Raw genomic sequence first — 26,132 nt, 5'->3', positions numbered from 1 at the left:
GTCAATTACCATTGATTGGACTATTCCTTTGTCGGTTCCATGCACTCGCGACCAAGGACTTAAAGGGGTGCCATATTCTCTAGACCTATCTATCCAAACGCTTGATGAGCGTTGATTTGGGGTTGCCCCCCAGGCCAAAAAAATTGATTGCTACAATACTTCCATTGGGCTTGGGGACAAAACCTTTACATGATCCATGCTGATATCGTTTTCTGACATCTTTTGTGCGGAAGATATCATATTGCAGGTTCCTACTGTCGCCACTTCTCCCACAATGAACGTTGGCGGAAGGGTGAAAGTTCCCATTAATGTAGGATCTTTTAGTAGGCCTACTCCGATATTTTGAAACGAATGGTCGCTTCCATGGATCAGAGGAACGCTTCCTGTAACTTGTGAACCATTAGGGAGGAAATTTTGTTGGTCAATGATCGTAATCCCTCCTTGAAAGGGGAATGCGATTTTCCTAAAATAGGTCGACACAACAGCTTCCATGGCATAAATCCATGGTCTTCCCAGTAGGATGTTATAGTCAAGATTGCCATCGATGACTTCAACATCTATTTCTACTGTTTTGCCCCCTAGTTCAACTTTCAAGTTACTAAGGATACAGTAAGGGGTATATGTCCTTCCGTCGAATGCTTTTAATGTTGTCGATGATCGTGACAAGGTTGGAGATCCTAAAGTTTTCCAGCAACTCATCGACATAATACATGTCGATGCCCCCTCATCAATAATTGTTCGATGAACAGTTTTGTTGAGGGCTTTCACTTGGACGAGGAATGCTAGTTGAGCTGGTAACTAAGGATCATATCCTTTGTGATCAAAGGATACAAGATTGGAATCTTTAGGATCCACCCCACCAATTGCTGATAACAATGCCTGCCTTTGGGATGGGCAATTTTGTAGTACTTCAAGAGTCGACATAGCAGACGGTGATTGCGCCAAATCTTCCACTATATTATAATGTTGTGCCGCTCTGGCACGAGGATTAAATGTCGACTTGTGTACTATTCCCTTTGGCGGTTTTATTGTTAATTCATGTGTGATGGGGGGTACAACTTCTGCCGAAGTTGTTGTCGAACTGCTAGGTTGATCTTTACCTTTATCGTTCGACACCTGTGGATTCCCGTAATCTTTGTTCCTTGTCGAAATCAAAGCATCATTCTGTTGCTTCGATATCGATAACATAAGCACTTGCGACGGTGAAGCATTTCCACTACCAACCAGATTTTTTCCTCGATCGGGAAATGGATCAGTTAACACAGCTGGAGTTTGCAAACTCTTTAAGAATCTTTTTAGATCAGCTTTGTATGGACATTCTCTCGTCCAGTGATCCTCATCACATATCTGACACCCATAAGGTGGTTTCCTATCTCGAGGAGGGCTTGAAGAAGTTTTTCGAGGAGATGACTCTCCTTGTTTCTTCTTCTTCCCTTTGTTTTGATTTTTCTTGCTTCCTGGTTGATTGGTTTCTTTGCCGTTATCTGTCGATATGGCATTTACTTCCAAAGCAAGAACTTCTTCATGCGCATTTTGATTCGAATCCTTACGGGCCTTCTTTTGATTGGTCCTTTTCGGATTCGTATTTGTCGTGCCAATCACGCCATCGCCGGCATGAGAGTCACTATTTGATTTAGGAGGAGGAGGGATTGAAAACTCTGGTCTAGGGGCGTCTGGTATTTTGTCATAGAGCGTGCCGGACTGAGTATATACTAAGTCCAAATATTGAGCACAAGCGATAACTTGCTCTTCTGTTACGACTCCCCCCTTTGCCACATCTTCCGTTATGGCCGGAAGTAACGACTTTATAAACCACTCAGCTAAAAGCTGGTCAGGAACGTATGTTTTAACCATTCTTCATCGACGTCGCCACTCATGTATATGATCTGATATATGAGTTGCGGTTGTCTGTTTGAAGTTGGTCAATATCTCTGTTCCCGTTTCATACCTTATTGGTAATTGAAAGTGGGTCAAGAATGTCGTGGCAAGGGAGCCAAAATTGTCGAACGAAGCTCTAGGTAATTCTATATACCATTTTGCTGCTGGACCTGTCAATGTCCTCTGAAAGAGGCGAAGCCTTATCGAATCGTCATTCAAAGTGTTCGACGAACACCATAGATGAAATGTCATCACATGATTCGACGGGTCTTCACCTGGATTTCCATTGAATTTAGGAATGTCGGATGGAAGTTTGTGCGGAATCACTGGCCACCAAGGGGCGTAAGCAATTGGATCGTTGGTTAACCGATGTAAATCAGGCAACTCTAAAGTCGCCACGAATGGTAACTGCTGGTTCAAGTTAGGTGAAGCGTAACCAGGATACGATGGAATCGCCTGAACAGTCGGTCTTTGCATACCAGCATAATGGAGTTGATGTTGGTATGATGAATACGGTTGATGGACTTGACCACTATAAAGTGGTTGATTTTGACCATTTTGAATATATGGTTGTCCAGTATTCGCAAATATTTGTTGTTCAGAACCTTGGTACACTTGTTGGAATTGCGGCTGTTGGTATTGCATTATCCACGGTTGCGACACCATGGGTTGTTGCGCTACACTAACCATTGGACCAAGATGTGGGGTAGTTGTACCCAACTGTACTTGTGTTGCCCCACCAGTAGGTGATTGTGGTTGGGTCACAGGGTCAAGGGGCTGTTGCATGAGAACCTGAGAAATCTGAGGTTGACATACAACACGCATTGTTTGAACTTGCGACACGGTCACAATAGCCGGTGTAGTTGGGATGTTTGTCACAGGTACACACTGTTGCATAGAATATACAACTCTCGGTGGCTGGGATAGCATAGGTACCCAACTACTCGTTGCAATTCCGCCATAACTTGAATAAGGTTGAGAACTCCCGTATGGGTACCCTCCCGGAGGGGGTAATGAAAGGGCATACTGCCCCCCATACGGTAGCAACCCAGAACTCAAGGCAATTGATTGTCCTGGAGGACTGGATGGCCTAATTAGATTCCCAAAAGGGTCAATTTGATGAGTCTCACCATGAGAGTTACCAGACATTACTCCGGAAAAAACAGGAACAGACCATACTGTCGAGATAGTCTCTTGGTGGACTCTTTTTAGCGACTGAGAGCTAGTTGGGACAGATGGTATGCCGACGAACATTGTTGGATTTGCAGCAGGTAATTCTGCCGTCGCCGTGTCATTCGACACAGTCCTAGATGTCGACGGTTGTTCAGTCATTTTTAGTCTATCCAATTGATCGCCTAGTGATTCTACAGGAACTTCCACTGGTGATGGACAAACTTTTGTTGTAGCAGGAAATAGAGTGACCCCTACTCCAAACTGAATTGGAGTGGATACTTGCGGTTCCTCTATAATTTCCTCTATCGCAATCAGACCAGGTGGAAGAGGAAGACCGTCAGGTCCGTAAAAAATTTCCGGTGCCGAAGAAGGGGTTGTATTAAAAGCGACAGATGTTTGAGGAACAAAACTCTCTGGACCAGTTACAGATGGAACTGGTTCAGTCATACAAGTATTTGCCCCCAGACTAGGATCAGTATTACTGTCCCTCTGTGGCGGTTGAACTTCTTCTATGGAGGTAGGGTTTCCGGAAATGTTTGGAGTGACCAGAATCTCAGATGTTGTTGGAACACTTGTTCTAACTTTTAAAGGAGATTTTGAACTGGTTCGACGAGCTCGCTTTGTCCGGATTGTTTTCGATTCCGGAGACAAAGACGGTTGACTCGCAAGCCTCCGAGAACGATGGATATTCAATTGACTTTCTTCCACGATTGCGGATTACTCGATCAACTAAAATATAAAGGGGAAAATTTGTGTTTCCGATTTGAATGAATTTTATTAGACGCTTTTAAACATAACTTTGCTTTTTCATGTTTTAAGAGTCGAGAAAAAGCTAAAGATGACTCTAGTCTCCTTCGATGTATTAACGAGCCCGAAGTGACAAATGCTCGGTTGGACCTTTTCAGTTATAGAGTTTGAAAAAGGCCAAAAGAAACTTCTCTGGAGTTCTAGGCAGAGGGTGTGCCAAACTTTTCGCGAAACCACAGAATACGTTTTACGGTACGGGTGGTCGATCTTCGTGAATGCTGTGTTCACTGCATCGCGATCAGTAGGGCGGCCGACACGGCTTCCTATGGATAAAGGATAATTGCCTATAGGGGTCTCCCAATATATACACGACGGTACGTGGGAGCACAAGTCCGTATTAGTGCCACCGACTCTCAGGAGGAATCACCCACCTTCGTAGAGATCGACAGTCACTATGTTTAACGACGTCGGAACACGTCTCTACCTAGACCTCTATGTGTTTGCGTTATGTTACAAAGCGTTGTTATGTAAATTGGATTTATTTTAATGTTGATCTTGCTTAGCAGTTTGCCTTTAAGGATCACCACGAGATGTATATAACAAATTCCTGAATGCAGTCTAAGATGAGAAACAAACTTTTCAATCTTTCAACTTTGAAAACCTTAACTACTGAGGGAAAAGAAAGGAAAATCTTTTCACACAGATCATAGAGCACACACTAAAATGCAAATTTTTCCTAAATCGTCAAGCACACAGTCAAATGCAAAATGCACAATGCATGTATTTTCTTTTCCCTTTCTTAATGTGGGTGGATTACAAAAAGAAAGTGGTTATATAACTTTGATTTCGATTTAAAGTGAAAGTAAACAAGTTTGTCCAAAATCAAAAGACACCTTAAGATTCACTTGCTTAATCACTGGAAATACATGAAATCAAACCATACTAACGAAAGTAAAATGACTAATCAGCTATGGACAGCAAACAAGCTAACTCTTTAGACCAGCAAAATGCCTAACACAGGTTCAGATCTAAGAGGCCAAAAGCAAGACTAGTTTACTCTTCGTTATGGGAAATTGTAAATGAGTAAGAAATACAAAGAACAAGTACAATTTTGTTATATAACAGAGGCAGAATGATGGCAAGTAATATTGGTTTCAGAACAGGCACAAGACTGACACCTAGCAGCAAAACTAAGTGAAAACAGGCAAGAGAAAGGAGGAAACCCCAAATGCACTAGGCAAATTTGGGCCAACGCAGGCTCTACACAGCCAAATTGGGTCTCAGCGCAGGTAGCCCCTTCGGGACCTGCGTTGCAAAGCAGGTAGCCTGTGTACTACCTGCTTTGGAAAACGCGAATTGCGTTTTCACAGTTTCCGGGTCATAATTTTCTCAAAAATGCACGGTTTTTGCTCAAATCAGAAGCAATCAGTCAAGCATACTCAAAGGGATGATTAAGAAGGTGCAAAGCTATCACTAAGAGCTTAGAAGGATCCTTGTAGATCAGCTCTTCAAATCATGAATTTGCTCAGAAAATGAGCAAGAGTAGCTGCCCTCTACTTCGCTTTTGATATAGTCAAAAGCTTTTCGATTTGGTACTCTTTTGTTCAGGAAATGAATAGCAAAATACTACAAACACAATCAAACGGATACGATCCCCAGTGGAGTCGCCAGTTTGTTGTAGGGAAAAGTATCCAACTCGGATGACCCTATCCCACTCTAAGGGTGACAGTTCCTTAGCAACAACTGTAAAACAAACTACTTAAGGTTTACTTCTTTATGAAAGCAAAAGAGAATGGAGAAATGCACTAACCATTGCCTTGCGCTTAATGTCGAATCCAAACTCTTCTCTTTGGCCGCTTGCTCCTAGCTCTTTGTTCTTCTGCTCGCCCAGCTACAATGAGATCCTGCAAAATAACAAAGAAGGAAACTACAAGAGGCATGCAATCATAACTGGTTCATGGATTAGTGTAAACCAAACATGCAATCATCACAATATATTATTGAAACAAGAGCACATAGAAGAACCTCAATAGCTTTTATTAATGAAGAAATAAAGGTTCTGAGAGTATTACAACCATTGAAGGCTCCAACCCAGCAACACCTCCCAGCAGAAAGAATTGCTCTTCTTCACCTCTCTCAAACAATCACCCAATAACTCAATAGTGAAACCAACAGCATATCATTACTTTGCACAAAATTCCAGCCTCTTGAGCTCATAGGAGAGAGCTCAATATATAGATGAATTGAGAAAGGATGAGTCAGCTTGCAACTGATGTGTAGCTACCTTGTGTCCTCTCTCTCTTCAGTTAATCTTTAGTTGATCTTCAGTTCTTGAGTCCACTTGGAGAACCTTGCTTCCACTTGGAGAAACAGAGCCTCTGACTCATCACAAGGCGAAATCCCTGATCCAAGTGTCATTTTTGGAAGATTCCAGAGCAATGACTCATTGTGCCACTTGTCCCATCCTGCTCAGCACAGGTGGCCTTTGTTCCACTTGCTTTGCAATGCAGGTACACCATGGAGCAATTGAGTTTCAGCGCAGAAACCTAGTGGAGCACCTGCTTTGATTTCAGGATTGCTTATTTTTGAGTGTTTTCAGGTGGAGAACTGATCTGAGAGCTGTTGGTTTGCTGACCTTGTTCCTCTAGGGGTAGGAACATCATGTTTAGGGAACTTTGGATCCCTTGGATTATTGACAATTCATGCTTGTTGCTGCAAGGCACAAAATTGTCTATAGCAATGCCTGTCGGTAAAACAACATTGCAGAATAAATGGGTTTACAAGTTGAAGGAAGAAGATGGAGGTAGAAAAAGGTATCAAGCTAAACTATTGGTGAAAGGGTTTGTACAGAAAAAGGGTATAGACTTTGATGAGATATTTTCTCATGTTGTTGAAATGACTTCAATCAGAACCATTTTTAAGTCTAGCAGCAACGGAACATTTGCATCTTGAGCTGTTAGATGTAAAGACGACCTTTCTCCATGGGGATTTGGAGGAAGAGATATATATGCAACAGCCACAAGGATAGGAGGTGAAAGGGAAGGAGCAACTAGTGTGGAGGTTGAAGAAGAGATTGTATGGCTTAAAACAGGCTCCAAGGCAGTGGTATCTAAAATTTGACAGGTTTATGTCTGAACAAGGTTATAATAGATGTCACTGTGATCATCGTGTTTATCTCAAAAGGAAAAATGATGGCAACTATATTATATTGTTATTGTATGTAGATGATATGATTGTTGCAGGTTCTAACATGTAGGAAATAAATGTGCTAAAAAAAAAATTGGCAAACTCATTTGCAATGAAGGATTTAGGTGTTGTAAAACAAATCCTTAGTATGAGAATAACTAGAGACAGGAAGAATCGCAAATTAACATTGTCTCGAAGTGAGTACATAGAAAAGGTGTCGAAAAGGTTTAATATGCAGAATGCAAAACTAGTTACTATACCTTTGGCTAGCCATTTCAAATCAATTAAGGAGGAGTGTCCCAAGACCTAGGAAGAAATGACTCATATGTCTAAATTTCCATATATATCAGCAGTTGGAAGCTTAATGTATGCAATGGTCTACACAAGGCCTGATATTGCACATGCAGTGGGAGTTGTAAGAAGGTACATGAATAATCTAGGAAAAGAACATTGGATGGCAGTGAAGTGGATTCTCAGGTATTTGAGAGGTACCACAAATTAAGAATTATGCTTTGGTGGTTCAAACATTGCTCTACAGGGATATGTTGATGCAGATATGGTGAGTGATAGAGGTAACAGGAGGAGCACAACAGGGTATGTCTTTACTGTAGGTGGAACAGCTGTCAGTTGGGTGTCAAAATTATGAAGTGTTACTACACTCTCAACAACGAAAGCAGAGTATGTTGCTACTGTAGAGGCTACTAAAGAAATGATTGTGTTACTAAGGTTTCTGGATGAATTGGGTAAGAAGTAGGAGTTGGGCAAGTTATACAATGACAGCTAGAGTTTCATACATCTTGCAAAGAACTCTTCATTTAATTCCAAAACTAAACATATACAACTCAAGTACCATTTTATACAGTCAACATTGGAATACAGACAGTTGAAGCTAGAAAAGATACACACTAGATAGAATCGTGTAGATATGTTAACAAAAGTTGTAACCAAGGAGAAACTGAGAATCTGCTTAGCTTCAACTGGTCTTCAAGTATGATGAAGAAGATTAGAAACAACTAGGTCCAAAGCGGAGTCATTGTCGAGCAAATGAAGCAGTGGTGAAGTTGCTATAATCAGTCTCCAAGTGGGAGATTGTTGGGTGTGGAGCTTGGTTATCTTCTGTATTCAAAAGTATCGCCGCATTGGGCCCCAGTTTGTAATGGGACGAAAATGTTGCCCATAAAATATTCGCTACAGGGGGGGGCCCAGGGGGGGGGGGGGGGGGGCTACAACCTTTGGGAGCCCCCCCCCCATAGCGGGGGGATTGGGGGCAGTGCTCTCAAAGCTAAAAATAGATGTAAAATTTCCCTGTAGAATGTTGTAATTTCATAGTTAATATGAGCCGTTCATTAGGCAGAGATCTGATAGTAGAAGTTATGTTTAATTCAGGGGTTTTTTCCCTATAGGGAAACCCCTTGATATATATGAGTGAATTGTATTGCGTCTATGTAGATCTATATTCTGAGCGAGGAAGAGAGAGGATATTGAGAGCAAAGAGGGAATTACAACAGATCTGCTGTAGGTTGTATCTCTTCAGTTTGGTGGATAATATAAAAGGAATGACTGGTTGTTTCTTTGTCGACATAGCCCAAACTTGGTGGACCACGTATATCTGTGTCTCTCTTGTTTTATACGTTTTCTATGTTTATATTTCTGCAATATTTTATGAGTTCCATTTCTTTGTAATATATAATTTTCTAACAGGTTTTGAAATTAGAATTTGATGGGAGGAGTTGAGGTGGATTTGTTTCTAAAAGTGATTTTTATTAACCTCAAAATCAGGTGATTAAATCATTAGTTCTCATAAGTCATAATGGGGAAGGAGCACCAGACCATAACTAAAATTGTATCTTTAGAAGGGACATAAAAGACAACTAGAAACTAAAGAAACCTACATCAAACAAGATTATACTAGGACATTGGCCTATCTAGATTTATATATAGTAATCTACAAAAAATATACATAAATCTAATCAATCATACAGATAGGGGAAGGGTTCATAGTTCGATCTAGTTGTTGGGAGAATGTCTCCTCAGTTTGTTAGTGTCTAGCAATTATTGAGGAATGCTGAGATAATGCTCAATCCTCGCCAACCTACAATCCATCATTTTCAACTTGCAATCATATATTTTATGTGTCCATGCATATGATCCAAGGTTTATAACATGTCCCTCTTTGACTCCTCGTTTTCTAGTAGAGTGTGCCCAAGAGGAACTTCATCTGCAAGTAAAAATATATTATATATATTGATTACCTTTTCATTGTGTATTTCTTGTGTGCGAGGTCTTCCCTGTCCAATCTTCCAACACTTCATAATTGCATAGAGAAGTCTGTTGAGATGAGGCTTCCCCTTGAGACCTAACCAATTCTTCCTACACATGCACAAGGATGCTCCCTTTATCTAGCTGCAATCCTGCCACTCTATTATGTAACCAAGAATTTCCTTCGGAGGGTCACTTGTCATAGTAGGTAGCCCCTCTCCTCACTCAACCTCTCTATTTTGTCATTAAAGCTACCACCAAAGGGACCTAGAGAAATAAACAAAAGTTATTATGTGCAGTTCTAGCTTCTTTGCCCCTAATCCACCTTAATTTTCCTTGACCAAACACTGCCCGGTAGATGGTCTATAAGTTGTCCAGAGGAGTACCCTATCAAATACGTTGAACGTAAGTGGATGCATCTTTTGAACTCCTAGCTCTACCAGCTTACAACACCAATTATCCATAGCTTTGTTCACCTACCTGCTGTAGCTGACTGGATTCAGACCCCAGCCAAGAGAAAGATAAAAAGCCCTCCACCCAACCCACATAGCTTTAAGAGGACAAGGCCACAACCTCCTCCCCACCACATTGAAGGATGATAATCACTATATCGGTCAAATGTTGGGGCATCCCACAGTGATACACACCATTGAAAGATGATAATCACTATATCAGTCAAATATTAGGGCATCCCATAGTGATACACACCATCTTCCACGAGAAGACTTCAAAACTTAATCTAGCTCTAGCAATACTTGGTAAAGATATCAATACGAGAAGAGCCACACCACTATCCAAGAACAAGATACACCCAAAAAATTATAGAACATACATAACCAAGATTAATCCTAATGTAACTATTTCCCACCAGAGATATTACAAGCCAAACTCCTTTCTAGCCTTGTACCGTGCTCCACTTCCAACTTACTAAAAGATTAAAATAGAAAGAGAAATTATTGTATTTTGATTGTGAGAGTGTAACTTTCAAATCATTTTAATTCAAAAATTATGAATTTCAATTCCAAAAGTCCAAACCATGTCCTTGAAGATGCTAATTTCAAATTATGAAATATGAATTTTGAAATGTGAAAGTGTCAATTTTCAAATTGGAAATTATGAAGTTTAATTAAAAGTGTGATTATTGAGATATTTGGATTTGACTATTTTGACTTTTACTTTACATGCATGTATGTAAATCCAAGACAATTCAAAAGTATTTTATTTAAAGAAATGAAGTGAAAAATAAGTCTAATAAACACATAAAAAATAGAAGTATCTAAAGGATTTAGCTAAGAACAAATTAGTCCATGTCTCTTAAAATGGATCACAAAAAGTTGAATTTGAGATAGAAATTTGTTATCCTCGTCAAAAGTTATTTTTTAATGTGAATGCATATTTTTTTTTATGGCACACATTGTTAAATATGTTAATGCTAAACAAAGGAGATCAATCTCATAAGAAATTCTTTCACCATCAGTAAAATCACAGTAGAGAAGTTTAACACTCTAGATAGCATAGTTGCTCTAACCATTGCTTTAAAGCATCAATAAGCCCTTTCACCCCTTGGTGTGCACAATAACTTTAGGAGCGCACTACACATCAAGGACACACTAGGATAAATATTCTAATGTATCTAGGGGTTGCATTGTTATTCAGATCCAGATTCATGTAGTGTGTAGAGGTCAATGTTCCAATAATGCAGGGTTCTACGAAAGAGGAGATAGCCCAACATCAAGGTATATAGGGTTACACAAAGTAGCGACTTACAAATTACCTAGATGAAGATTTGTTTTAAAAGTTATTGGGTCACAATTCAATTTGTCTTGGTTCTTCACTACAAATTATATCCAAGCATCTTCGCCTTTTGGAGGAATAACTAAAAGTTACATAAGAAATGAACTAGATACTAGATTTCCTTAGAGATCTACAATGACATGATAGAGGTAATAGATGGCAGAACTTGATTGGCTCATGAAGATGATTTGGTATAGAGAGCTTGCAAGGCAATGACAACAAGTGACAATGACATTTACAAAATTGATGATATGGAACTCCATGAGCTTAACACATGGCAGACAGAGTTACCCATTTTGGGTGGCTAGGTGGCACTTTTATGAGTGACATGTGGCGTAATCTTGGCATGTGATGTGGTAAGAAGCTGATGTGGTAAGTGAGGTGTTAGAACCTCTTGAGGTGATAGAACTTCATGATTTGTGCCTAGGGTAATTTTTAAAATCTTTTTGGTATTAAATGTTTTGGTCATTGGATGTGGTACGACCGTGGAATTATAATAGGGGATTCAAGTCACCCAAGAGACAAATATCGAAAACCCTACATATTTACTTAACTATTGATTAGGAAAGGGAACCCTGGGATGAAGGATCAACTATATATTTAAAACAAATTGGTTAGAGCACTATGGAAGGTTACAATAACATAACCGTTAGAAAAATTGTTTAGTTCTTAGCACCTATATGACTTAAGATTGTGGTTTGACCACTGGTCATATGAAATTATGAGCTAGTCATCAAGGGCTATGATTTAGAAAATTGGCATTAGAGCACCAAATTCTTTTGAAGAATCAAAATATTAAGTATGTAGTGCATGAGAATAAAATATATAACACATTCGAGTAATGGAGTAGACAACGACAAGTTGAGATCAAATATGCCAAGGTGAAAGCAAAGAGAGAGAACTATCCATTCTATGTCGAACAACGAGTTTGATTTATATGAGGACAAGAAGGGGGCTATATGTTGAAACTAGATATGGTAGACCTGTAGCTAATGTAAATGGATGAGTGAATTAAGGAGAAGAAAGATCGTTACATAAGGCAGACATGAGCTTTAAAAATTAGTTGTTTTATTCAAAACTATTTTAAAGGTAGTGGATACGAGTTTGAAAATAAAATGAAATAGAGATTTGGGGTTGTAGCATAGGTTGGTGCCTATTTCTTGTAATAAGAAGTTGGAGCTCATATTTATAACATAATTAAAAAAAGTTATGGTTTTCTTTTGTATGTGATTTCATATACTTCCGTGTGGGATTCCAACGACAATTGAATTGCCTCAATCCCATGCCATATGACAAATTTATGATGTTCTGAAGATTTTGGCCAACAACAAAAAGAATTTGCAGGTAGGTTGACTGGGTAGTCCATACTGCTAATGTCATGATGACATCAACATGTCAATTGGGTGTATGGTGGGCCACCCAGAACTTTCCAAGTGTCAAGTTCATACAGGTGTGAGTTGGTTGCATTTGATTGGTCAAAGTAATTTTTGTTGTCGAATGGGAAGCTCCCACGTGGCCCACCCAAAGGCCACCAGGTGGTGCCTCATTATTGGTCAGAAATTTGTCATTTAAACAGGAGGCCTCGATGGGTATCGATGGGGCAGCCTACTACGTACAAACTCTGGGCCTTACAATTGGGCTACGACGATGGTTATTAAGAGACCATGTCTATCGTATATATTTGAAGTCATATATTTGGTGCGTTGGGAGGAGGGGTTGGATGGTGAGCCCCAACCCTTGGTCATGTTCACCACCATATAAACCTTGTGGAATAATTTAGCAGAGGAGCGCGGATCAGCCCCTACTCACATTTTACTCCACAGGACCATGAATGAAGAATGAAGGGAGCTTGGAGGAGAGGTCGGGGTTGTAAGCCCTGCCTTGTGGTTCTATCACAACTTATATGACCATGCAGCAGATACCTAGGTGGAGGGCGTGTGCAGGATAAGCCTCGATCCTTGGTCTCTTTACTATCATATGATCATTAATGGGAGCTTCAATGGCGGGGGCGGGTAGTTAGTCCCGAACCTTGGCCACATTGAATACACATGACCACCTGCCCGACGAGGAAGGTGCCAAAGCCAGTGGGGACAGACCATTGGCCCTAGCCCTTGGCCGCATGCACCCACATGACCTTGTTTTTGTGCACAAGGGTTATTGGGAAAATTAATGAAGCGACAAAACGTTGTTAGAAAATTATATATTACAGAGCAATTGAACACATAAAATATTGCATAAATATAAACAAAGAAAACACATAAAACGAGAGAGACACAGATGTACGTGGTTCACCTAGTTTGGGCTACATCCACAGAGAAATAGCCAGTCCTTCTTTTATATTATCCAGCAAGCTAAAGAGATACAACCTACAACAGATCCGTTGTAATTCCCTCTTTGCTTTCAATCTCCTCTCTCTTCCTCACTCAGAATACAAATCTACATAGATGCAATACAATTCCCTCATATATAGTGAGGGGTTGCATTCTAGGGCAAAAAACCCTAAATTAAACATAACTTCTACCATCAGATCTCCACCTAATGAACGAGCTAGATTGATTAGAAATTACTATACTTTTACAAGGCAATTTTACATCTATTCTTGGCTTTGGGGGTGCCGCCCCCAAAACCCCCTGCCAAGGGGGGGGAAGGGGGGGGGGGGCTCTGAAAAGGTTGCGACCGCCCCCCCTGGACCCCACCTGCAGTGAATATTTTATGGGTGGAATTGCCGCCCCATTTCCGACTGGGGTCCAATGCAACTATACCTTTGAATACAGAAGATAATCAGGCTCCACACCCAACAATCTCCCACTTGGAGACTGATTATAACAACTCCACCGCTGCTTCATTTGCTAGACAATGACTCCACTTTGGACCTAGTTGTTTATCATCTTCTTCATCATATTTGAAGACCAATTGAAACTGAGCAGATTCTTAGTTTCTCCCTGGTTACAACTTTTGTTAGCATATCTGCCGGATTTTGGCTAGTGTGTATGTTTTCCAGCTTCAACTGTCCATCTTCCAATGATGACCATATGAAATGGTACTTGAGCTGTATATGTTTAGTCTTGGAATGAAATGCAGAGTTCTTTGCAAGATGTATGACACTCTGGCTATCATTGTATAACCTGCCCAACTCCTGCTTCTTACCCAATTCATCTAGAAACCTTTGTAACCAAATTATTACTTTACTAGCCTCTGTAGCAGCAACATACTCTACTTCTATTGTTGAAAGTGCAACAACACTTTGGATTTTTGAAACCCAACTGATAACTAATCCACCTACAGTAAATACATATCCTTTAGTGCTCCTCCTATTATCTCTATCACCTGCCATATCTGCATCAACATATCCTTGTAGAGAAATGTTTGACCCACAAAAGCATAATGCTTGATTTGTGGTACCTCTCAAATACCTAAGAATCCACTTCACCGCCATCCAATGTTCTTTTCCTAGATTGTTCATGTACCTGCTTACAACTCCCACTGCATGTGTAATATCAGGCCTTGTGCAGACCATTGCATACATTAAGCTTCCAATTGCTTATGCATATGGAACTTTAGACATATGAGCCATTTCTTCCTGAGTCTTGGGACATGCCTCCTTACTTAATTTGAAATGGCTAGCCAAAGGTATACTAACTAGTTTTTCATTCTGCATATTAAACATTTTCGACACCTTTTCTATGTACTCACTTTGAGACAATGTTAATTTGTGATTCTTCCTATCTCTAGTTATTCTCATACCAAGGATTTCTTTTGTAGCACCCAAATCCTTCATTGCAAATGAGTTTGCCAATTTCCTTTTGAGCATATTTATTTCCTGCATGTTAGACCTTGCAACAAGCATGTCATCTACATACAATAACAATATAATATAGCTGCCATCATTTTGCTTTTTTAGATAAACAAAATGATCAACGTGACATCTAATATAACCCTGTTCAGACATAAACTTGTCAAATTTTAGATACCACTTCCTTGAAGCCTGTTTTAAGCCATACAATCTCTTCTTCAACCTGCACACTAGTTTCTCCTTCCCTTTTACCTCATATCCTTGTGGCTGTTGCATATATATCTATTCCTACAAATCCCCATGGAGAAAGGTTGTCTTTACATCTAACTGGTCAAGATGGAAATCTTCAGATGCTACTAGACTTAAAATAGTTCTGATTGAAGTCATTGTAACTATAGGAGAAAATATTTCATCAAAATCAATACCTTTCTTCTATGCAAACCCCTTCACCACAAGTCTATCTTGTATCTTTTTCTACATCCATCTTCTTCCTTCAACTTGTAAACCCATTCATTCTGCAATGCTATTTTACCTGCAGGAAACCTGACTAAGTCCCAAGTCTGGTTATGTGCTAAGGATTCCATCTCTTCTTTCATGGCTTGCTCCCATTTCTTCCTAGTTTCTACCTGCACTGCTTCTTCATAACATTCTAGTTCACCAAAATCAGTCAACAATACATAATATAATGAAGGAGAGTATCATTCAGGGGGTCTACTTATCCTGGTAGATCTTCTAACACCACCTGCAAGTGTTTGAGGTGCTTGTTGTTGTTGTGGTTGTTGTTCTGGCTGTTGATGATTATGATTTTCAGGCACCATCACTTTTCCTGTGATATCGTCAACTATTGTGTATTCTCTGTTTTTTTTTTTCTTGTTTCTTTTCCTACAACTGATTCTTATACAAGGCCTTTTCATTGAATATTACATCTCTGGTCCTATTGATTTTGTGTTTTTCATAATGATAAAAGTGATAACCAAAATCATTAACACCATATCCAATAAAGGTATATTTCTTTGATTTTGCCTCAAGCTTTTTTCTATTTTCATTATTAATGTGGACAAAGGCTTCACAACCAAAAGTATTTAAAAAAGAGTAGTTTACCTTTTTACCTGTCCATGCCTCCTCTGGAATACCACCATCCAAGGAAATTGAAGGCCCTCTGTTTATTAGATAAACAATAGTATCTACAACATCTGCGTAAAATTGTAAAGGCAATCCTGCATGCAATCTCATGCACCTTGCACGCTCCATGATTGTCCTATTCATCCTTTCTGACATAGCATTTTCTTGTGGTGTTCTTGGAACTGTCTTCTTTCTACGAATTCCATTCTCTGAGCAGTACGTATTAAACTCTTTGCTGCAATATTCACCTCCATCATCTAATCTGAGACACTTCAACCTTTTTCCTGCCTCATTTTCAACCAAAGCTTTCCATTTCTTGAAAGTATCAAATACATCAGATTTATTTCGAATACAATAAATCTAGGTTTTTCTGCTTGCATCATCAATAAATGTAACACAATAATGAGAGCCACCAAGAGATGATACCGGAGCAAGTCCCCATACATCTGCATGCACAAGCTCTAATTTTTCGATTTTCTTTTCTTTCCCAACTCTAAGGAATCTGTCTCTCTTCTGTTTTCCATAAACACAATTCTCATAGAATTTTAAATCAACATGCTTCAAACCTAGCAACAAATTTCTTGAGTGAAGAATCTGCATCCCCTTCTCACTCATGTGGCCGAGCCTATGATGCCACAATGCCGTATCTTCTCCTGTAGAGGTTAAAGCATTAACAGAATTAGAAATACCATTTCATAAATACAATGTAACAACCATTCCTCCTTTCGCTATTACCAAGGATCCTTTAGTGACCTTCCAGGTTTTATCTGTGAAAGTAGTTACGCAACCTTCACCTCCCAACTACCCTGTTGAAATCAGATTTTTCTTCAGATCTGGAACATGCCTTACCTCCTTCAATAGCCATTGATTTCCATTTTGTTGTTTTATGAAAACTATACCCATTCCAACGATTTTATAGGGTTTATCATCACGCAATCGAACCTATCCAAAATCTCCTTCAACATAATCATGAAAATGTTTCCTATTAGGTGTGGCATGGAATGAGGCCCCTGAATCTACCCCCCTGACATCAATAATATTTTCTAAAGAAAGAATCAAAGAATCTTGCAACACATCACCTGTCACATTCGCTTCATGATTGTTTTCTTGTTGCATGTCTCCTTCTTTTCCGTTCCGAGACTTGTATTCTTTCTTCAGGTGTCCTTTCTTCCCGCATTTTAAGCACAATATCCCAAATCTGGACTTGGATCTGCCTTTTCTTAATTTACTACAGTATCGTGGGCTCTTTCCTCTTTTCATTTTTCTTCCCCTAGTCTCTGCAGTCAAAGCATTACCTGATGTCTCACTGGAGCTTTTCCATTGCATTTCCTCGCTAAGGATTGCACCAACAACATCATCAAACTTTAAAGTACTAGATCCAGAGATAAAGTTACTAATGGCCATAACTAAACCATTCCAACTTTCTGGCAATGAGCATAGAAATAACAAAGCCCTAACTTCATCATCAAAAGTTACCCCTACAGAACTTAACTAGCTTGTAACTGTATTAAAATCATTTAAATGGTCTGCAACAAATCCACCTTCTGACATCTTCATATTAAATAAATGCTTCATAAGAAATACCTTATTTGAGGCTGAGGGTTTTTCATATTGTTTGTTCAATGTCGACATTAAACCCTCTGTTGTCGTTTCCTTTGAAATGTTAAATGCTACCGACACCGCTAGGCACAACAGTACTGTTCCAAGTGCCTTTCTATCGAGAATATTCCATTCTGTGTCTATCATACTCGTTGGCTTCTTTGTCTTTCCGCTCAGTGATAGGTACAGATCTCTCTGATATAGATCATCTTCCATCTACATATTTTAAAACTGGTATTTTTGGTCATTGAATTTTTCGACCCTAAACCTACCATCTTCCGCCATTTCTCCCACTCGAACCAGGAACCCTTCTCTCTTGCGAGTTTATCAGCGAAATATACCTTTGGCTCTAATACCAGTTGTTAGAAAATTATATATTACAGAGCAATGGAACACATAAAATATTGTAGAAATATAAACACAAAAATCACATAAAACAAGAGAGACACAGATATACGTGGTTTACCCAGTTTGGGCTATGTCCATGGAGAAATAGCCAGCCCTTCTTTTCTATTATCTAGCAAACTAAAGAGATACAACCTACAACAGATCCGCTATAATTCCCTCTTCGCTTTCAATCTCCTCTCTCTTCCTCACTCAGAATATATATCTAGATAGACGCAATACAATTCCCTCATATCTACTGAGGGGTTGCCTTCTAGGGGAAAAAACCCTAAATTAAACATAACTTCTACTATCATATCTCTACCTAATGAACGGCCCAGATTGACTAGAAATTACTATACTTTTAGAAGGCAATTTTACATCTATTCTTAGCTTCAGGGGTGTTGCTCCCAAAACCCCCTGCCAGGGGTGAGCTCCGAAAAGTTCGCAATCGCCCACCCCCTGGACCCCCCCTGCAGTGAATATTTTACGGGTAGAACTGGGGTCCAATGCGGCGATACCTTTGAATACAGAAGATAATCAGGCTCCACACCCAACACATGCACCGTTTGTGGGCGAAATTGTCACCTCTAGAACTATTTAAAGGGAAAAATTGTTGCATAATTAGTAGGTTCTCTCAAATTGAGGGACAAATAACTGAAGAAACTTGGGAGAGCCATAACTTGAGTTTTTGGTCTTTTGGAGCCCAAGAAGAGTCTAGTTAGGGGTTTTTGGGCATTTTGATTCCATTGGCAACCAAAATTGACTAATTAGAGCACTTTTGGAAGAACATTTTGCAGGATTGAGTCTTTTAGTGCCAGAGGCAATTAGTGGTTTGAAGAAGTTTTGAAGGCCTTTTGAGCATGGAGAGAACCTCGTAGGTGTTTTCTAGCCTTCATAATTTATCTGCAACAGTTATGACTTCTATGGTGCAACTATTCTTTGTCTTTTCTCATTATGTCTTTTTGAGTAAATATCTTTTCAGTACTTCAATGTGGAGTTGTTGTACATTTTATGCTCAATTTTAAGGTGGAGTAATGGGTCTTGATGTGAGAGCCCTCTTCATGTTGACTGCTTTATGACTAACTATAGCTGGTCATACTTTTAGAGTGAGAATTCTTTGCAGTACAATGTTTCCTTGGAGGGGAAACAAGTCACTCATTTGTCAACAATTTTCATATACTGTTTTACCACTAAAATCTATGGGTTAGTCTAGCTGTGTTAGCAGGCCCAAAGATGTAGCCCAGGAGGGGTGAACTCCATCATCAAATGTCATTTTTCCTCTCTTCATGTTTTCCTATTTTGAGTTACATGTGGATATGTTTCTTATTTAATGTTCATATGAAAACTAATTCATCATCCTTAAAGAGATTATAACACCTGTTTACAAGAGCCATTTTGTTTACTTGAAAAGCGTCAAAGGATGGGCAATTTTTAGGAAGGAGAAGTTCTCCTCCAATTTCAAATCACTTTGTATCTAATAAAAAAACACAATGGGTCAAGTTTTTACCTCTGGTTTAATGGTGGTATAACACTTCCTTCAATACTACAACAAAAATGACCCCATTTATGGTAGTTTATGGATAACATCCACCATCCATCACATCATATGTAAGAGAAAATTCTAATGCTCAAGCAATGGAAGATCACATCAAGCATCAGCAATAGGTTTTCCAACTCTGAAATGATAAGGCCACTTTGGCACATAATCGTATGAAAATGTTGACACCTAATCATTGGGATTAGGGGAATATGTAAAATAAGGTAAATAGAAAATAAGGAGCACTGTAATATGAAGAGAAACTGGGAGATGAAGTGCAAGAGTCTCTCCCTCCATGTATATATCTATGATTATACTTAATGCAAAATCAAAATTTAGTTTTTGGAGCTACCTCCTAGCCTAACATGATATTAGAGACAACTCCATTTTTGGCTTCCCTCTCTACCCTTATAACAGTCCCTCTTGCCTATGTTCTGCCCATTTTGTAGAACTGACACCTCTTTCATTGCTCCATTCTCTGAATATTAAGTGCTAATATACATCGAAATATGTTGTTGTATGATCAAATCTATGTTGCCTGGAAGTGTTGTGGTGCGATGAGCCTCATCCATGCTACATGAGTGAAAAATGATATGTGGTTTGTTGATTTTTTTGGTATGGCGAATTAACATTGTGTTACTGAGTTGTGATATGTAGAACGTTGAATGATTAGCACAGTGGAAGTTGTGGTAAAATATTGACACACCACAATACAACTTTGATATGTACCAGTCCTTTGCCATACACTGAATCTCACTACCGTTTTGTTTTACATTGCATTTTTGGTATTTGGTATTATGTGACCTTGAACGCTGGCTTGTATCTCCTCCCCATCTAGGCTTGCCTAAAATGGTATAACTGTGGTTTCTCCCTATACTCCATGATGCGTTTACTATGGTATTAATATACAACCATTGGTTTAGAAAAATGCCTTTGTACCACTGCATTTTAATTCTCTATTGCATATATTTCATACCACGCCCATACCACATTGTCCATGGTCCGACAGTCTCCTACCCATACGAATCTATTTTCATATGCGTTTTAATACAATTCCACAACCTGCATACCATATATCAATGTTCCCTCGTGGCATCATACCTCTCCACACCAGTTATAATATAATTGTTGGTTAACACCCCTCCCACCACCTCCTACATTGAACATTTTTGCCCACATATTACTTTTGCATCAAATCCCATTGCAAATGTTGTTCCATACTCCACACTGGTCTAATACCTACCTGCCATACCACTGATACCAATCCCACTCCCTATTTTTTTAAATTGACTTGAATAATATAAATCCACTTCCAATAGGTTGACTCCACTATGGGTTTTTTTAACTGTGGTACCTCCCTCCCATATGTTGTCATATGTGTTTAATACTTTGTTCTTTCAATGTTGTCATATGCGTTCAATATGTTTTTGTGCGCATACCATATATAATATGTCCGACAATCATATGTGTTTTAATATATAACATATATAATGTGTCTTCTATATCCCTCATCATATGATCCCTCCCCCATATAAGCGTTCCCCTCATATAACCATCACCATATAATCCCTCCCCTCATATAACCCTCCCCCATATATACCTTTGCTTTATATCATAATTGCAAATTTTTACCAGTAGAAGTGCAAATTTTTACCACCAAAAGTGTAATTTTCTTATATATTGGTAGTAGAGTACATTTTTAAAATGAATTCATTGATATCTATTGTTGGAGTAGTTCTCTCTGGAAAATAGAACTATCTTGAATGGTCACACAAGATAAAACACACTCTCATTTTCAATGAGTTGTGGAAAGGAGTTCTTTTAGGATAAGGAGATAATGAACCTGCAAATCCCACCTCAGATAAGGAGATTTCCATTTGGGAAAACAAGAAAAGAAGGGCCTATGACTTGATTGCAACATCTGTAAATGAAGAGGTGAGTCACCATATCTCACTATTTTCAAATTCTTTTGAAGCCTTACACAAGTTGGAGGAACTTTATGACTCACACTTTAAACTTGAAGTTGTCCAATTGATGATTAAATTATTCAGTCTTGAATTGAAAAATGATGACCCTCTTGCTTTAGCATCAAAAGTAAGATCTATTATGCATGATATCAAAACCACTAGTGTTCAAATAGAGATTCATCTCATAGCTTATGCCAAGGTACTATATCACACTTATTCAAATTATCTTGAGTCATTGCAAGGAAATAGAAACCTCAAGGAGATTACCTTTGACTCCCTTGAGAAGAATTTTGCTGAGAGAGAGAAGGCTTTTGCGAAGAAGACAACTCCTCATTATTTTGAAGAAATTGTGTTTCTTGCACATAAAGAGAAGAATCATGCACAAGATTTTCCTAGAGGAAGAGGTAGTTGAAGAGGTAGAGGAAGAAGGAATTTTAGAGGCTGGGGGGAAGATAATTCCAAGGAGAAATGTTTGATATATGTTCCATCTGTTGCAATAAAGTTGGTGTTGTAGTGGCTACAACCACCCTCAAAAATTTTGGCCTACACCAGTTTTGGAGCCTCCCTTGAAGAGTTTCACTTGATGACTGCACACACTTGGGTTCACTCTGTGATCTCGTGTGAGTCTTTACATCCGGCTTGATTGTTCATTGAATTCAATTCTCTGCATGCTAATGTCTAAGCCATGCTTGTGACCATGTTCTGGTTATGCTCAATGTCTTCGCTTCGTATGTTCTTGTTGTGTTTGCTCTGAAAGCATCTGTCACACTCACATATGGAGTCACATTCACTATCATGCAAACATCATCTTGATAAATGAACGATTAATGATGAGTGTCGCGCTTGTCACTTACACTATCGGTCAATCTTGTTGAACATGTGTGTCTAGATGGCTTGGTCGTTTCATTGTCAAGTCATGCGAGTGTGTGTTTGTATGATCACTTATGCATCCTTCAATTGTTCACATACTTAGCCATTTTTGCTGAAAGTTCTGACGATGAAACTCCCCTCTGACAGTCGTACCATCACCCTACCATCGACTCGATCAACTGTCAACCAGAACTGTGCAAAAGCACCAAGCTAGTCCTTTCAAGCTACATTGCCTACAAGAAATCCAATCAACTCTCATGATGGCCACCTAGACAGTTGGACTCGGCAGTCACCCCGTGTTATAGATCCATTTGGGCACATCAACCCCAACCTACATATAAGTACTATTAGGGCCCATCAAACCCTAATTTAGTTGTTACATGCCCTAAAGAAGTCAACAATGCCTAGCTTCCTAAGAAGTTTCATGACCAAAATCATCCAAAAACTACCCCTAAGAAGATCAACACAGAAAGGCCTTCATTAGGGTGCGTTGTAATGCAAACCATACACTGACGGGGTGCTATGCAGTGCACTTGGTCCCTCTTTGGCATGTGCTGGGCGAATATGAGCAAATTTCCATTGGGGTTTGAAAGATTCCTTATCCATTAGATGCCTCTAGAAGTTTCTCAAACCTATCTACTCCTTTGGGCTTGTATTTTAGATGGGGAAGGGAGATAAGGAACATCAATCCCTTACCCCTTTCTCCATGGAACTAAATTCTAAGTTTGGGAGGGCATTCATTATCATCATTTATGGCATAAATTCCTTCATTAACCTATAAAAAAACCATTCTTCTAAGTGATCAGGGGGTAGAAATTATTGAATAGGGAGATGTTGTTAGTATGAGACTTGAGTTGATTTCAAGTATTGTAATGATGTCAAAAAGTCTTTCTTGTTATGAGGAGAGGATGGGATTGAACTAGAGGAGTGATGCTGAATAGAGTGATGGGTTGTAACTCTTCTTTTTACTAATAAAGTGTACAAATATTTTTCCATATTCTTGTGTTATTCATTTATGCTTTCATATGTATATCATGTACTTGATTCCATGCTATGTTTAATCAATAGATCATTATCATATGCGTTGATTGGTTGTTGTCTTCTATCTATGTGCACATACTCTTCAAGCAGATTAAGTACAGAGAGGAGCGACAGAGTTGGTCAAGGGAGATAAGGAACAAGTGCATGCTACATGTAGGCTTCTTTGCCTCTTATTTAATCTATTGATCATAGGAAAGGTAGAGAACTCTTTAAACTATTGTTCTAGACTTAGTTACTAGTCTAGGGGTTTAAACATTTGTTTGTAGACACTAAAACTTCCCAAAACAAATTGGTGACCATATTGGGGAGCGAGTGTCCATCCTAGTAGCTTATCAGCCTCTTAACACATTTCTACATATTGTACTTGTGGTCATTCATTGAATTTCAGTCTTCTATCATTGAAAATTGAGCCGAAATTGTGCCAAATTGTCTTCATATTTGCTTACTATCACCAGCCCAGTCCAATGAAGGACATAGTGCACTGCAATGCACTTCCCAGATAGACCCAGTGCACTTTAGTGCACTGTCTCTCGCTGCTGCTTGCGCTGATCCCTTGAGGGTCAGCTTCCCATCTAGGAGCTGAAGTTTTTGAGCCAACTTTCTCCTGTCTGAATGATTTCTAAATGTCAATGATGATTTGTTTATGAAAATAGTGTTTCATCTCCTTACCTGGACCTACTTAGACTAGGAATTATAAATGTTTCTTATGTATTCACTTTATCATTTTCAATCTATAGTCGAACGTTAGTTTTTTGATCGATTGATCTTTAGCGAAAGAAAGTGTCGTAAAATCGTCTTTTCCTTCAAAAATTGAATTGTCGTCAAATCTTCATTCATGAAAGATTGATTGATTGATGTGTGAAAATGATTAGTCTTTTCGTTGAAAGTGTCATAATTCCTTATTTCTTTGAAAATGAAAGTTTTGTAAAATCTTTCTTTCCTTGAAGAGAAATTGTCGCAAAATTGTCCTTTTTATGAAAAGATATTTTTGATCGATTGTGCGTATTTCCTTTTTGTTCATTCACATTAAGGGAAATTGAAAAGAAATACATGCATGTTGCATTGAAAAGTGTGTGGTGATAAGGAATAGTGTAGGGAATTTGCATTTAAATTGTGTTCTTTGCTCTTTGATAAAAAATAAATATGATTGCTTTATCCCTAAGTAGCTAGGATTTTTATCATTAAATTGAATGGAAAGAATTCTTATCATGATAGTTACATTCCTAGGAATTTTAGAATACATCACGTGGTGAACTTGAAAGGAAAATTCCTAAACAAGATCAACTTAAAATAAACATCAATTTACCTAATGGAGCATTGTCATTAATGCAAACATTTAGTGGTTCTAGGCTAGAGATGTGTTCCAGCATTATAAAACAAAGTAGTTGTCACTAACTTGTCTGCAATAAATTTTGAGTGTGATACCTCATTCCACGTACGTGAGTATATCATAGCTCGTCCACGTACCTTCGGGTATATAGGGTGGTGTTATAGTACCTAAAGTATATGGGAATGCTCTCACTGTGCAGTTTTACATTAGACAACGCTTATACGGGTTGGGCCTCCACGTACCTTCGGGTATATATGGGAGGACAACTCTAGGTTACTATCCATCCTTAAGTAACTGAGTTGGCCACCTTGCAAATGTGATACACTGAACACGGTATTCGGGGAGATTGCCTGCTCATACTTCTTGGTTCGCTAGGAGGTATTCTGCAGTTCACAGTTGCCCGGTAAACCTTTTGCCTAGTTACCCCTTTTTGTTTATTTCTTTTTTTATAATAAAATTAATCAGCAATCATGGAGGAACATCAACCCTTTCCCCATCGTTCACGGATAACAGCGAGCAAACCAGCTTTGCCTCCTGAAGCGACACCAATTTGGACAAAGCAGTCTCGCTTAACTGAGTCTAGTACATCAAGAACTCCTAGTTCATCATCTAAGTTACCTGAATCATCTATTTCGGTAAGTACAAAGACTTCAGTTACTCCAATTATTTCTGGTATATCCATTCCTGAAGAAGAATTTTCACAATTACCTGAGGACATTAGCACTGATCATAGTGAAACAATAACCAAAGTTATTCAACCACAAGTTGATCCTCAACTTGAGATTGCTCAACAAGAAAGTACTTCTGAATTTGAATCTGTTCAACCAAAAGTTAATCCAAAAACAATCCTAGTTCAAATAGAAGTTACATTTGAACCTGAAGTTGTTCAAGAACCTCTCACTGAAACTGTTGTTTAGTTACCAGAACATATAGACTTTGAAGTTAAACACTCGAAAGTTATTACTTTATCGGTTACCCCTCAGAAATCAGTAACTATTGAAACTTCAACTTCACCAACACTAGAAACCTTTTACGCACCTGACGATGAAGTTCTTCCACCAGGTTTAATTGCCATAGAGGAGGAATTGGAAGAGGATTCCACTCCTGGAACCCCGCTTCATCTTGGAACTAGGCTTTATCTTTACACAAGTACTTCTAATTTCTTTGCTTCATTTGATCCTGCTTCTTTTCAAGTACCCATAGAATCTTTAGGACAACTTTTGGGCAAGCTAACTATGGTTGAACAAATGTTAACATCTCAGACTATATCATCTGATCCAGCTGCAGCAAATTCGTCTATTGTCACTTCTTCAATGTTTTCTACCACACTTGAGTTGCACCACTATGGTGAATCATCCGTCCTGATTGGTTACCAATCATTATCTAGAGCCCACTCAAGGGTTGCTTCTACACCATTCTCATCACCCATGTCCTCAACTGGAATTTTAC

This window comes from Pinus tabuliformis, chromosome 1_2, assembly GCF_031772625.1.
Source record: "Pinus tabuliformis cultivar Carrire ecotype Pingquan chromosome 1_2, CPIR1, whole genome shotgun sequence".
In the NCBI taxonomy this organism is placed as follows: domain Eukaryota; kingdom Viridiplantae; phylum Streptophyta; class Pinopsida; order Pinales; family Pinaceae; genus Pinus; species Pinus tabuliformis.
This window is presented reverse-complemented; position numbering follows the sequence as displayed.